This window comes from Alligator mississippiensis, chromosome 1 (assembly GCF_030867095.1).
Source record: "Alligator mississippiensis isolate rAllMis1 chromosome 1, rAllMis1, whole genome shotgun sequence".
In the NCBI taxonomy this organism is placed as follows: Eukaryota; Metazoa; Chordata; order Crocodylia; family Alligatoridae; genus Alligator; species Alligator mississippiensis.
In genome coordinates this window covers 139,661,633-139,674,181 of record NC_081824.1, presented here as the reverse complement: position 1 = coordinate 139,674,181, position 12,549 = coordinate 139,661,633, and the positions used below count along the sequence as shown (strand labels likewise).

Genomic DNA, 12,549 nt, shown 5'->3' with positions numbered 1-12,549 from the left:
TTCAACAAGGACAAGTCCTGCACTTAGGACGGAACAATCCCACGCACCAGTACAGGCTGGGGGCGGACTGGCTGGGCAGCAGCTCAGTGGATTGTAGGTCCCAGCTCCAAGACCACAATTGATTGTATTAGCTCTGTGGAGCAGTTCCAAGTTAATGCAATATGTGTCACTTGGTACGATCAGGAGATTCACTTTACTCAAAAAGGCTACAATACAAAAACACCTGACGTGTGTTATACTGTTTGAACACTCAGGGCATCTTTACGCATGCACTGGGGTGAGGGATAGGGGTGCTTTAATTAGTGTGGCTCCAACAGCTTTTCTAATTAGACCACCCGCAGCATTGTGTGAATGCGTGCATTCTGCATCCTGCACTTCAAAATGGCAGTGGGGGCACTTTAAAGTTCTTTGATGAACTTAAGTTAAAATCACCCCTGCCACCATATTGAAGCACAGGGACACTGAAGATACATGACACGGAGGGGCTTGGAGCATGCTGATTAATCTGCTGGATATCTGCTAATTAGCATGCATCAGAGCAGACGTCCAGCATGTGTATAGGTGCCCTCAGATACTAGTGTTTTAAGGTTACCTACCTCTCTTTGTAGCTGTGTTAGACTAATGATATAGGCAGACAGGGTCCTTTGGGTAAATGTGGTATCTTTTATTAGACTAACTAAATAGTTGGAAAAATTGTTCTTTGCAAGCTTTCAGGCACAAACACCCTTCTTCAGACATAGGGAGTGTCTGCTGTTGTTTTCCATCCAAGAGAGCACAAAAAACAAGAGACTCTCCCTATGCCTAAAGAAGGATGTTTGTGCCCAAAAGCTTGCAAATAACATTTTTTCCAACTATTTAGTTGGTCTAATAAAAGATAAAGGGAGGATTATACATTTAACAACAACAGTGGATGCAGACAATAAAAGATATGCAGATTGAGATTCTATGATTTAAAACATCTCCTCCAGCTAATTGTCCCTCCATGTAATAGGAAGTCTTGATTAGACTAAAAAAAGAAAAAGCTTTGATTTACAGTATAACGCTGGAGGTAACAGATTACAAAGTTGTTTTTTTCTTTCATTGAAAGCTGCTCATTAAACAGAATTGCTGGTCTTCTTGGCTTTCTACTGCTGACTGGTTCCTTAATGAGTTAATCATTTACTGGAGATTTAAATGCATCCAACACACAATATCTCAACTTTCTCTCTCTGAATTTAAACTCAAGAAAAACTTACCCTTCCTTAGGAATTATTTAATGTTTTATTTCCATCATTCTCACATTATAAAACACAAAACCTTTATGTTAATTCCTAGCACAGTCCTATGATCCTGCATGCATTTCTTAGTTGTCAAATTTGTAGGGAGATTCTTATTCATATGGAAGATAAGGCTTTAACAATGCTGTATATATGTTTCCAAATGGCATTACTAATATTATGACATTATTAATACCATAACTTTTCTTGAAGAAGGGCTATGTGGTACAAATTTACATATTCTCAAAATGAAAAATTAATCTTTAAACTAAATAAAAATGTTATATTGAAAGCATTTCTGTCAGTTTGAAACTTAAGAAAAACCCTGCTCAATTTGTTTTTATTTCTCTAATATCCACCATAGTGATCTGTAAAGGAGATGGAGTAAGGCCAAACTTTCCGATATTAGGTTTACAGAATGATGGCAACTATTAATATCTTGACAATGACATTAACAACTTATCAACCTGATACTAAAATGACACAGCACTACTGCAAAATGAACACTATATTCACATGAAACTTCTCTCCTCAGTGGAGTTAGCTAACTTATATTTTTCCTGCTAGCAGTCTCATGTACTGAACACTAAAGAATAGATCATAAAATTGTAACTCATTTCAATATCTACACAGAAGGCAACCGATCAATGACAGGTTTACAGGATTAAATTAAAAATGAATACAGTTGGGTTTTTGAGATGTATGTTCTCTTCATCAAGCTAGTTTCCTTTGTGATTTTGATTGAACATGGCTATCATTTTTATTTCAGTCGTGCACAACCTGACAGAACTTAAATCTTCTAAACATATTAACTACTGCAGTAAAACATTAAATAAAAAAGACTTGTCATACACTTGGTCTCACATATAAAATCTATGGACTGCATTTTCCATTACTCTATCCCTTGTTTAGTCAGTTACATCTGTGCATAATGATTGCAAAATGAGTGTGTAATTTCACCATTCTGACTGAATAGCCTTTTACACCAATTTTGCACTGGTAGAAAGGATGTGGGGCAACTGAGAATGAGGCCCCATGTACATAAAATAACTTATATTAGAAACAAGTTGTGGACAAATGTTGTATAAAAATATATTACAGGTAAAAAAATCATTATAGATGACATCTTTACAGGTCTCTTGAACCAACTAGTCTAGGAGTTTGAACCACACAGAGATGGCCATAGGAGGATCCAGGATTTTGAAAAGGGGGGATGCAGGAGCAGTGACCAGCACTGCAGGGGTGGCTGCATCCCCTACTTCCAACCTTCCCCTGCCCAACCAGAGCAGGCAGACCACACCTTGGGAGCTGTAGTTGGGGACTTTTTAAAGTCCCCAAATCAAATAAGATATAACCCAAAGCTGGCTTCAGAGCAGTGAGAAGTACCACAGAACAAATCTTCAACATCCAAGTGCTGTGTGAAAAGTGCCATGATCACCAAAAAGAATTTCACCCTAACTTCACAGACTTCAAGAAAGCTTTTGATAAGAGTGTGGCACAAAGCACTTTGGCACATGATGAAGAAGCATAACATCAGCAGGTCCCTGATAACACTAACAGAAGAACTTTACAACAATGAAAGTAGAGATAGACAACATTGTCAAATGGTTTGTGAGTTTAGTAGGACTGCGCCCAGGTTGCCTGCTCTCACCATGCCAGTTCAACCTCTTCCTCAAGCAAATAATTTCAGGCACTTTAGAGAATTTCACAGGAACTCTATCATTTGGAGGGTGGAAGATGTACAACCTGTACTTTGCTGATGACATCAATCTGATAGTGGAAACATAGAATCCTAGAACAATAGAAAATTAGGATTGGAAGAGACCTCAGGAGGCCATCTAGTCCAACCCCCTGCTCAAAGCAGGACCATACCCAACTAGATCATTCCAGCCAAGGCTTTGTTTAGCCAGGTCTTAAAAGCCTCCAAGGATGGAGAGTCCAAAGCCTCTCTTAGGAACCTGTTCCAGTATTTTACTACCCTTCTAGTGAGAAATTCTTCCCAATATCTATATAAACTTACCTTGCTACAATGTGCTGTGGGAGACCCTATCAAAAGCCTGCTAAAGTCAAAGTATATCACATCCACTGCTCTCACTGCATCCATAGAGCCAGTCATCTCATCATAGAAGGCAGTCAGATTGGTTAGGCATGACTTGCCCTTGGTGAATCCATGCGGACTATTTCTAATGATCATCTTCTCCTCCAAGTGTTTAAAAATTCATCTGTTGAGGACCCATACCATAAGGTGAGACTGTCTGGTCTGTAGTTCCCTGGATCCTCCTCCTTCCTGTTCTTAAAGGTGGACACTATATATGCCCTTTTACAATCAGCCGGGGCCTCTCCTGACCACCAGAACTACTCAAGGATAATGGCCAGTGGCTTTGCAAACACATCAGGCAACTCCCTCTGCACCCTTGGGTACATCACATCTGGCCCCATGGACTTGTACACAGCCAGCTTTTCTAAACAGTATCTAACCTGTTCTTTTGCTATTGTTGGCTGCTCATCTCCTCCCCAAACTGTGTTGTCAGGTGCAGTAGCCTGGTAGCTGACCTTGCCTGTGAAGACTGCAGTAAAAAAAGCATTGAGTACTTAAGCCTTTTCCAGCACATCTGCCACTAGTTTGCCTCCCCCATTCAATAAGGGAACCACTCTTTCCCTGATCTTCCTCTTGTTGCTGACATACCCTTCTTGTAACCCTTCATATCCCTTGCTAGCTGCAAGTCCACTTGTGCTCTGGCCTTCCTGATTTCATCTCTGCATACCCAAGCAATACTCTTAAACTCCTTCCTAGTTGTTTGTCCAAATTTCTACTTCTTATAAGCTTTGTTTTTGTGTTTTAGCTCACTGAAGAGTTCCCTTATAAGTCAAGCTCATCTTCTGCCATACTTGCTAGTTTTCCTGTGTATCAGGATAGTTCATTCCTGTTCCCTCAGTAAGTTTTTTTAAGATAAAACAAGCTGTCCTGGACTGCTTTCCCCCTCAGATTGGCTTCCCATCCTGCCCATCATTTTCCTGAGTAAGTCAAAGTCTGCTTTTCTGAAGTCCAGAGTCCTTACTGTGTTGCTGTTTTTCTTTCCTGTCCTCTGTGCACTGCTGTGCTGTCCTCCCAGCAGATGTCAGGGTGATTGAACTCCCCCATGAGAATCAGGGGCTGTGAACGGGAAATTTGTGTTAGCTGTTTGAAGTAAGCCTCATCCACCTCATCCCCCTGTCTGCTGGTCTGTAGCAGACACCCACCATGACATCAGCCTTGTTGCTCTGACCTGAACCCAGAGACTTGCAACTGCCCTATCTCCACTTTCACACAGATCTTTTACACAAAGAACTCTGAGCAATCACACAGATCTTTTACACAAAGAACAACTCCTCTTCTTCTCCCCTGCCTGTCCTTCCTGAACAGTTTATACTCATCCATGGCAATGATTCAGTCATGAAAGCTATCCTGCCAGGTCTTTGTTATTCCAATCATGTCATAGTTCTGGAACTGATGCTGACTCCCATGCAATCCCGGGACTGAGCCCTGAGGCCTGTATTAAGCATGTAATACTTAGACTATACTGAATCTGTGCAATGTTAAGCAGTGTTAAAGTTAGAACATGCTGTGAACAGTTGCACATTGAGGGTTAATATGATTTCTTGCCTGCATCATTTTGACTTGCCATTAGGGGACTGGCAAGCAGTGGCAACAGTGGAAATCTATCCTTGCTCTGGGTGGCAGGAGAGGGAGGGATTGCAGTGGTGGAAGCATTAAGATGCAAGGCAGAGAGGCATGGGGGCTGTGGCCTTCTTCTTCAGGCCCCCATCCTGGGCTGAGAGATGGTGAAAGAAGGCTGTGCTGCAGCTATTGGCACTGCCAGCCCTAGCCCAGCTGTCCTCAACCCAGTTCAAAGATTGTATTGCAAGCATAAGAACCATTTTAATTGAACTAAATGTTTATTGATTAATACTCATTGCTGTAGGAGCCACGTAACCCAAAAGGGGCTGAGCTTGCAGGATATAAACACTGGGCCTGAGCTGGGCAGGCAATCTGACCTGGAAGCCATGGAGAAAGAGCTCCTGAGCATAAGGCACCTGACTTAACACCTGAGCTGGGGTAGGCAATACCAGTGGTTTAGGGATTGAGGTTGTAGGGGCAATGGGGGGTTTCAAATGACCCAGGAGCAAAGCCAGGGTCTAAGGAATAGGGAGCAAAGCCAAGGAGTAGGGTCACAGCCACAGAGTGATGAGAGCAGGCAGGATCGGGAACCTGTAATCAAGGAGGAGTGAGAACCAGGTTCAGGGACCCATAGCTCACAGAGAAAAAGAACCAGGGTCAGGGACCTGAAGGCTGGAAGGGGTGAAAACCAGGGTCAGGGACCCATAGTCAGTGTGGGTTAAGAACAGGGTCAGGGACACACAGCCCAGGATGGGCAAGAATAGGTGGGGCCAGAGTCCCATAACCCAAGAGGGGCAGAGTCTGTAAGTAATGAGGCCTGAGCCCAGGAGATACTGGGCTGGGTTAATTTTTTTGATAAACACAGTCAAGGACTACCATACCAAAAGTTCGAGAGCTCCTTGGACAAATAATTACTTTATTTCATTTTTTAATTTCTTTTGTCATAGTCCGGAAAGGAGATTTTCCAAAATACATATCAACACAAGTTTGCTGGCATATTTACACTTTGATGAAAAAAAATAAAAAAGAGAGAAGAGATTTGCTGATACAAGCTTCTTGCATACCACTACATCATTCTCCAACTCAGTATTGTCTACAATACAGCTTGGCTGGGAGTCAGTTTATCTCCACTTCAACCATGCACTCTTTCTAACATAAGGAAGTACGCCCATCTCCTGAGAGAGTAAACTCCTGGCAAAAGATATGTAAATGTCAAAGGTTATATCCACATGGATCCATGAAAATTCCTCTGTTCTAAAAGAACTTCATTTAGATGTGCAAAAAATCCTACATTTGGGAAATGTATAAAGCCATTAGAGATGAATTATGAAAACGAATATTTTTAAATATATATGTGCTTTCATTCACTCAATAGTGTGCCTTTAATTCAGCTGAAATACATCTAAGTGCACTTTTCTGCATTTAGATTTCATGCACTATGCACAGTTTGGAGGGAGTGAGTACCTAGCTACTTGAAATAACCAGTGCATTTGCTCTGCTGAGAATAAATATGCTCTTTGACTCTTATGATTAAACTTGCCATTTTACACACCATGGAAAGAATTCTATTTCTATTTGTGAACCAAAGTGACATTTTTCTAGCTGCTTAAGTAGCATTATTGGCACTTACACTCAGGTTGAGATACTATTACCTGTTCACCGTGGACATGTAAGTACATGCTTAATAGCTTTATGGACACCTTTAAGAAGGCCATGAAGTTTAAGAAACCCTGTTAGGAGGTTTTCATTAGGGGCATGTTCTTATTGAGCATGCACAGTAGGTTAGACATTGGCAGGCAGGTTTGCAGTTGCATACAATTGTCCATTGTGGATATATAAGTATGTGTAAGTCACAAAAACATAGCTGGCCAGAAAACCATGACAGAGGTGTTAGGCACTGGGGGAGAAGGAAGAGGGGCTTCTTGTGTTTTAGTGATAAAACCTGAGTGGTTAAAGTACTTGTCTGTGGAGCAGAAAGACTAGGTTCTAGGATTCTCTTACCCAGAGGGGGTTTGGTTCTGTGTCTGTCTGACTTCCCAGCCCAGTACTCTAATAACCACACTGTAGGTGAGACATTATCTGGGCTCTTTTTCAGTTATTCTTTTAAACCTGGTGTCTGAACAGCTGAGAGAGGGAGATATGTAAGGCCAGGAGGAAGAGAACAAAGGAAGGGTAATGTAGTTTAGCGAGATGGCAATTGATCAGCTTCAAAAGAAAGGCTAGAAAGATAATTCCTAACCTGTGGCATAATAGTTTGTGCACTATGCTGGTAAGTCAGAGAGATGCAGGCAGTGGTATAACTAGGTTGAGGGGAACAGGGCAACCATGCTAGGTACTGACATAGGAAGGGGTGGAAAAAAGCCCAGTTGCTGTCAGCAGTCACACAATTGTAATCATGGCAGCCACCAGAAGTCGCCACTGTCTCTGTACCTTGGGCACCTGCCTGCATGCCTACAGGGTTGGATGGAAGTTCAAACTCTTTGAGTAGGGATGTCTAGAACCTGGGCTCCAGTTTTCTGGGCAGGTGCTTTAGTCACTCAGCTGTTTGGGCTAAAACATGGAAGGGCCTCTTCCCAGACTTCTGAATATGTGTCTAGCCAGTGCACAGCCTACTGCTCATACTCAGTCTACATGTGCATGCTTACATGTCCAGCTGTAGAGGCAGGGCCCAAAATACGCAGATACATGACTAGGAATCTACCATTTAAATGCACAAAGGGAAATAGAATGCCAGCCTGCAACCTACAAGAGGCAGTCAGATGTATTTTCTGGAGTACTGTTACATTTCCAGCAGCTATTAATACCAAATATTTTGGTACAGAATATTAAGTAGATGCCATACACAGGAACCTAATTGGATTTCTGGGTGGCCCATTCTTCAGTTTCCAGTCTGAAGTGACTAATACCAATATTACTATGCTTACTTGTTAGGCACTGGAATCAGTAAAGTGCTGGTATTCATGTACAGTAGGTGTATTGTAACTGTGTATGGATGTCATTTATGTCCTGCACTGTAAGCAGTCAGAATTGATTTAGATATTTCTAAAATATGTCTTCTCAAAGGAGTAAGCTTTGGGGATGCTGGCAGTTGTCCTGAAGTCTTGTTTGTTTAATTTAGGATTTGTAAAACCGTCATAAAAAGAATAGCAATAATCAAGTGTTCCTGAATGCTCCCATAACCTGTATGGGCCGTATATGCAATACGTACACCTTTAAGAAGGCCCTCCAGCTTAGGAAATCCTGTCAGTAGGGTGTCATTAGCAGCATATTGCTGTCAGAAGTGGAACAGAATTTCTTGATAGGAACAGTCATCTCTGCATCACTTGAAATTTGTACAATTTCAGACAGATTGAAGCATTTTTGAGGAAGCGCTATGGCTTGGCTGGGGTGGCGGGGGGCAGCAAGAGACAGAAGAAAAACACTTGACAATCTTCTGGGCAGATGGAATGTGCAAGACAGTAGTGTAGTTAGGGCAGGGCAAGCAAGGCACCAGCCCTGGCAATGATTAGAGGCGGTGCCAGCAGCAACTCTCATCCCAATGGTCATGTTAGTCCTGGGTCATGCTGGGAGACAGTGTTTCAGGAGTCTCCCTATTTCTTCTGTGACTGGCTGCATAGGGTCAAGCCTCACCCCAGCACCCAACTGAGTTTATGTTATCCCATGGGCCAGATGACCACTCTTTCAGAGCAGGGCAGGGCTGAGGAATGGGCTCTTTCCCTGCCCTCTGGGCCAAGATCAAGTGACAGGGGTAGCCTAGAGTTGAGTGCTGTGTCCTGCGGGTCATAGTTGGGAGGAAAGAGGGGGCCAGGCAGGGATCTTTGGAAGGGGCAGGGAGTTGTGAGGGGCAGGCAGGGAGTACTTGGAGTGCTGGGGCTGTGTGATACTGGGCAGGGAGTCCTGAGGATACTGTGGCAGGGCAGGTGAGGGATGCAGGAAGAGAGCATTTATCCCCTCTCCTTCCCGTCTCTGGCTCTTGACAGCATCTTTGCCGCTGGTGCCGAAATTAGTAGCTATGACTCTGGTTCATGAGGGGAACACACCAGCCCCTTCTCAAGGGAAGGGATAGTTTGGTCCAGATTTACTCAGAATCAGAGTTGGAAGGGACCTCAAGGGTCTACTGGTCCAATCTTCTGCAAGAAGGCTACTGCTAAATCATTCCTGATTAATGGTTATCCAACCTCTTCTTGAAAGCCTCCACTAAAGGAGATTCACCAGCTTTCCTGGGCAGTCCATCCCACTACCTCATTGTTCGAACAGAACAAAGTTTTTCCTGAAATCAAGTTAAAATCTACTTGTCTGCAGTTTGAAGCCATAGCTTTGCATCCTACCTTGTGCAACAAGGGAGAAATGTTATACTCCGTCTTTTATTAATTTATTTGGCTTACATGCCTAATAAATGAATTAGGCTTTTATGCATTTATTAGGCTTATAAGCCTGAAGTCATCCAAGTGTCTTAAGCAAACTTTTACTGATAGTCATTCAAAGGACAATGAATTGGTATAAAAATAGCAACAATAATAATCAATCAGAAATAAAGTAGCAGAGAAACACAGATACCAAAACAACTTTCCTGTATCACAAAACATCTTCAACTCCACACCTATATAATTACCAATTTGTTATAAGCAATCTAAAATCAATCAATATATTTCAGGCTTTGTCCAGAAGGTGCTCCAGATTATATTTGCTTTCTATAATCATCAAGGGGAGGTATTTTTCTTGAGTGTACTCTACAACCTCTGATTAAAAGGAAAAGAAATGTATATACAAAGTTTAGAAAGTCTGCAGAGACTAATTATGATTGTGTTCTATAGGGATTTTGAACATGATAGCCTACATTATTATAATTAGGATTCAGTCTTCCATTCTTTAAATTTTTATAATCCCTATTGAAGTCCATAAGAATATTTCATACACAATAAACATAGAAGTAGGCTTATGAGGATAACTTGTAATGTCTACTCTGATTTTCCATATCCACCTTAACTAAGTGAGGCATTAGAAAAAATAAACTTCAGGATTTGGTTCAAATGCTCATTTTTAGAAATAAGACATCATCAGAGATTTAAGGATGTTTTGAAGGTTCATTGTTTTGTTTCCCCCCAAATCAAAGCAGTTTATTATATTGAGTCCCTGACTTTTTTTTATAGCCTCCCACACCTTGCTGACATTTATCTCCACAAATAATTCAATAGACAATGGTTCTGAGCCATTAATTTGCATCTGTGACGTTCTCAACTTTACTGCTAGCTACACAATTGCAAATTCTTATGCTTGTATTCTTTAATTTGCTGTGAAATCCTGTCCTTGACAGTTCTGTCTAATGGCAATTTGTAAAATAATACTAGCTTTTTGGTCTAGAAGAACAGTGAATCCTTTTTCACCCCAGGATATCTTTTTTTTTAAGAACTTCTTGGTTATTATTTTCCTGGTCAATATTTAAGCTAAATGCAAAGACAGAATAGTAAGAGGTATATATACAAAAAAGAAGATATAAATGTGTTGCCATACTTCTAATTATGTATTCTTAAAACATAATATGCACAGATAATGCACAGTAATGTGGAAGTTTTTTGCTTTTTTCTGTCCATTAGTTTTCTTTGTAGATGTGAAATCCTTAACAGTAAAAGTTATTGTTTTTTGTTTCTTTCCTTAGGTGTTGCTTGTCACGTCATGTATTGTATATATTGCAAAAACATTAATTTATAACATCCTAATATAGTTTAAAATGTAAACTAATATATCACTGAAAATAAATTCATAACTACTAGAGATAAAATCATAGTATCATAAAGTACTACAAACTTTTGGAGTACTGGAATTTATGTTGTAGGCAGTCTAAGATAACTGCATTATTTAGACCACAGTGTTGCATCAGGATTTTTTCCTGGTCACATATGAAGTGTTATTTACGTCATTGGGAATCATCAGGCAGAACTCACGCTATATGATGCCTGTACCAGATGAAGGCATAAGTTTGCTTCATTATTTGAATTACTGAGAGATTAATTTTTGTCTTCATATTTCCTCTAGGAGTGATTTTCAGCAGCTGTGCAGTCATATAATGTATTAAGTTATCTATTTTATGTACTGTCTAGTTTGAAGTTGAAAAATATCCCAGCTTTTGCTCCCTATGTAATAAAGGGATTTACTTATTTATTTTCTTTGAAGTTTCTCATCATTTATGGGTCACCAGGCTGAAATCTGGGAATGAAAAGCCTATTGCTATTCTTCCAATTGATTTCCTTTCTGTGTCTCCTGCTTTTTAGACTTGGTCTCTGTTCTTGGTTTGTGAGAGGGTTACAATATTAGTGTAGTGAGTGGTAGTAGGTAGCCCCACAATCCTTGTGTTGATTTTATTTCCCCTGCTCCCCCTATTTAGAAGGTCACTTTTAATGCTTGCTTAGTTCTGTCTAGGAATAGATTTTCCATTAAAGGTTATATGTCTTCTACAATTTTTTGTGAATTTTGTTGTATTATACTATCAGCTCTCTTAAGTGGTATTCTTATTATTTTACTTACTATGTAGGCCTTGATTTAGCTCAGCCTTCTGTCATCACTAGGCTCTCCACATCCCTGTCTTCATGCCCTCACTGGCCCTGGGCTCTCCATACTGTAGTGTGCCCCACAATGAGGCCTCCTCCTCCCCCATAGCCTCATCCCGGACCACAGGATTCAAATAACAGCGTAAATACAAGCCCCTGGGCTACAACGTGACAACAACAACAACATTGGAGGTCACACCCTGCCCCTTTAAGGAGGCAAGCTTCTCCATCAACAATGTGTGCCTCCTAGCTCCAGATACACTAGTAGCTCCTAGAGCTCTTTAGTTTTACCAGCAACAGAATAGACAACCACACATCTCTGAGTAATGTTTCTGCAAGAGCTCTTTCCCCCTGGCTTCTGACAGAGAACTAACCTCCTGTCAGCCTGAGCCCTGTGGCCCAGGGTCCCATTTCCTTCCGGTCAGCTGACTGGGTGCTGGTGCCAGCTAATACCCTGATTAGCTTACTGCCAAGGTAGCTTGCAGCTGCAGAGCCTTGTCTAGGTAGGGCTCCCTAGCTAAGCTGACTCTGCTCTTGAAAGAGCAGGCACACCTTAGTGCTCTGCAACACATAGATATGTTGTCGGGAAGTCAGAATGAAACATGTCTGACTAGAAGTCTATACCTTTATTCCTGTTTCTGGGCTCTTAATTGTATTATGTAGCTGGCTACCTTGGGTAAGTCTCCTATTATGTGCAATTGTGAAGTCTGATAGCTCACAGTCACACCAATTTAAGTCTAAAATTATACACCCTAAAATAAAGATTTTGCTCTTTGAGCCCCTGTTGGCCCCCAGGGTCTTGGTTCTGACTTTGACAAACAGGCAGATCTCCAGGTAGAGAAAAGAACTGAAGTAATGGTCACAGCTATGTGAAAAATTTATATTTTGGGTTCAGTGGCTGAACCAAAAGGGGAAAAACAAAACAAACCAAAACAAAAAACTAACACAGTATTTAAAATATCATTTTGGGTTGATAACAGGGCCACCAGATCATTGGCAAAAGCTGTTGCTCTTGCAGTGGTAGCAGCAGTGAGAAAAGTCCCCACTGCCAGCTGTGATGCAGCAGCACTGGCTCTTGCCAGAGCTCCTA

The 12,549-nt window shown here is 41.3% G+C and overlaps 1 protein-coding gene across 2 annotated transcripts in view; it reads left to right on the top strand.

The window, feature by feature from the left end:
* The window catches only part of PRKN (parkin RBR E3 ubiquitin protein ligase), a 1,451,839-nt gene that overhangs the window by 491,112 nt on the left and 948,178 nt on the right, over positions 1-12,549 (top strand). The gene's annotated exons all lie outside the window — the stretch shown is intronic.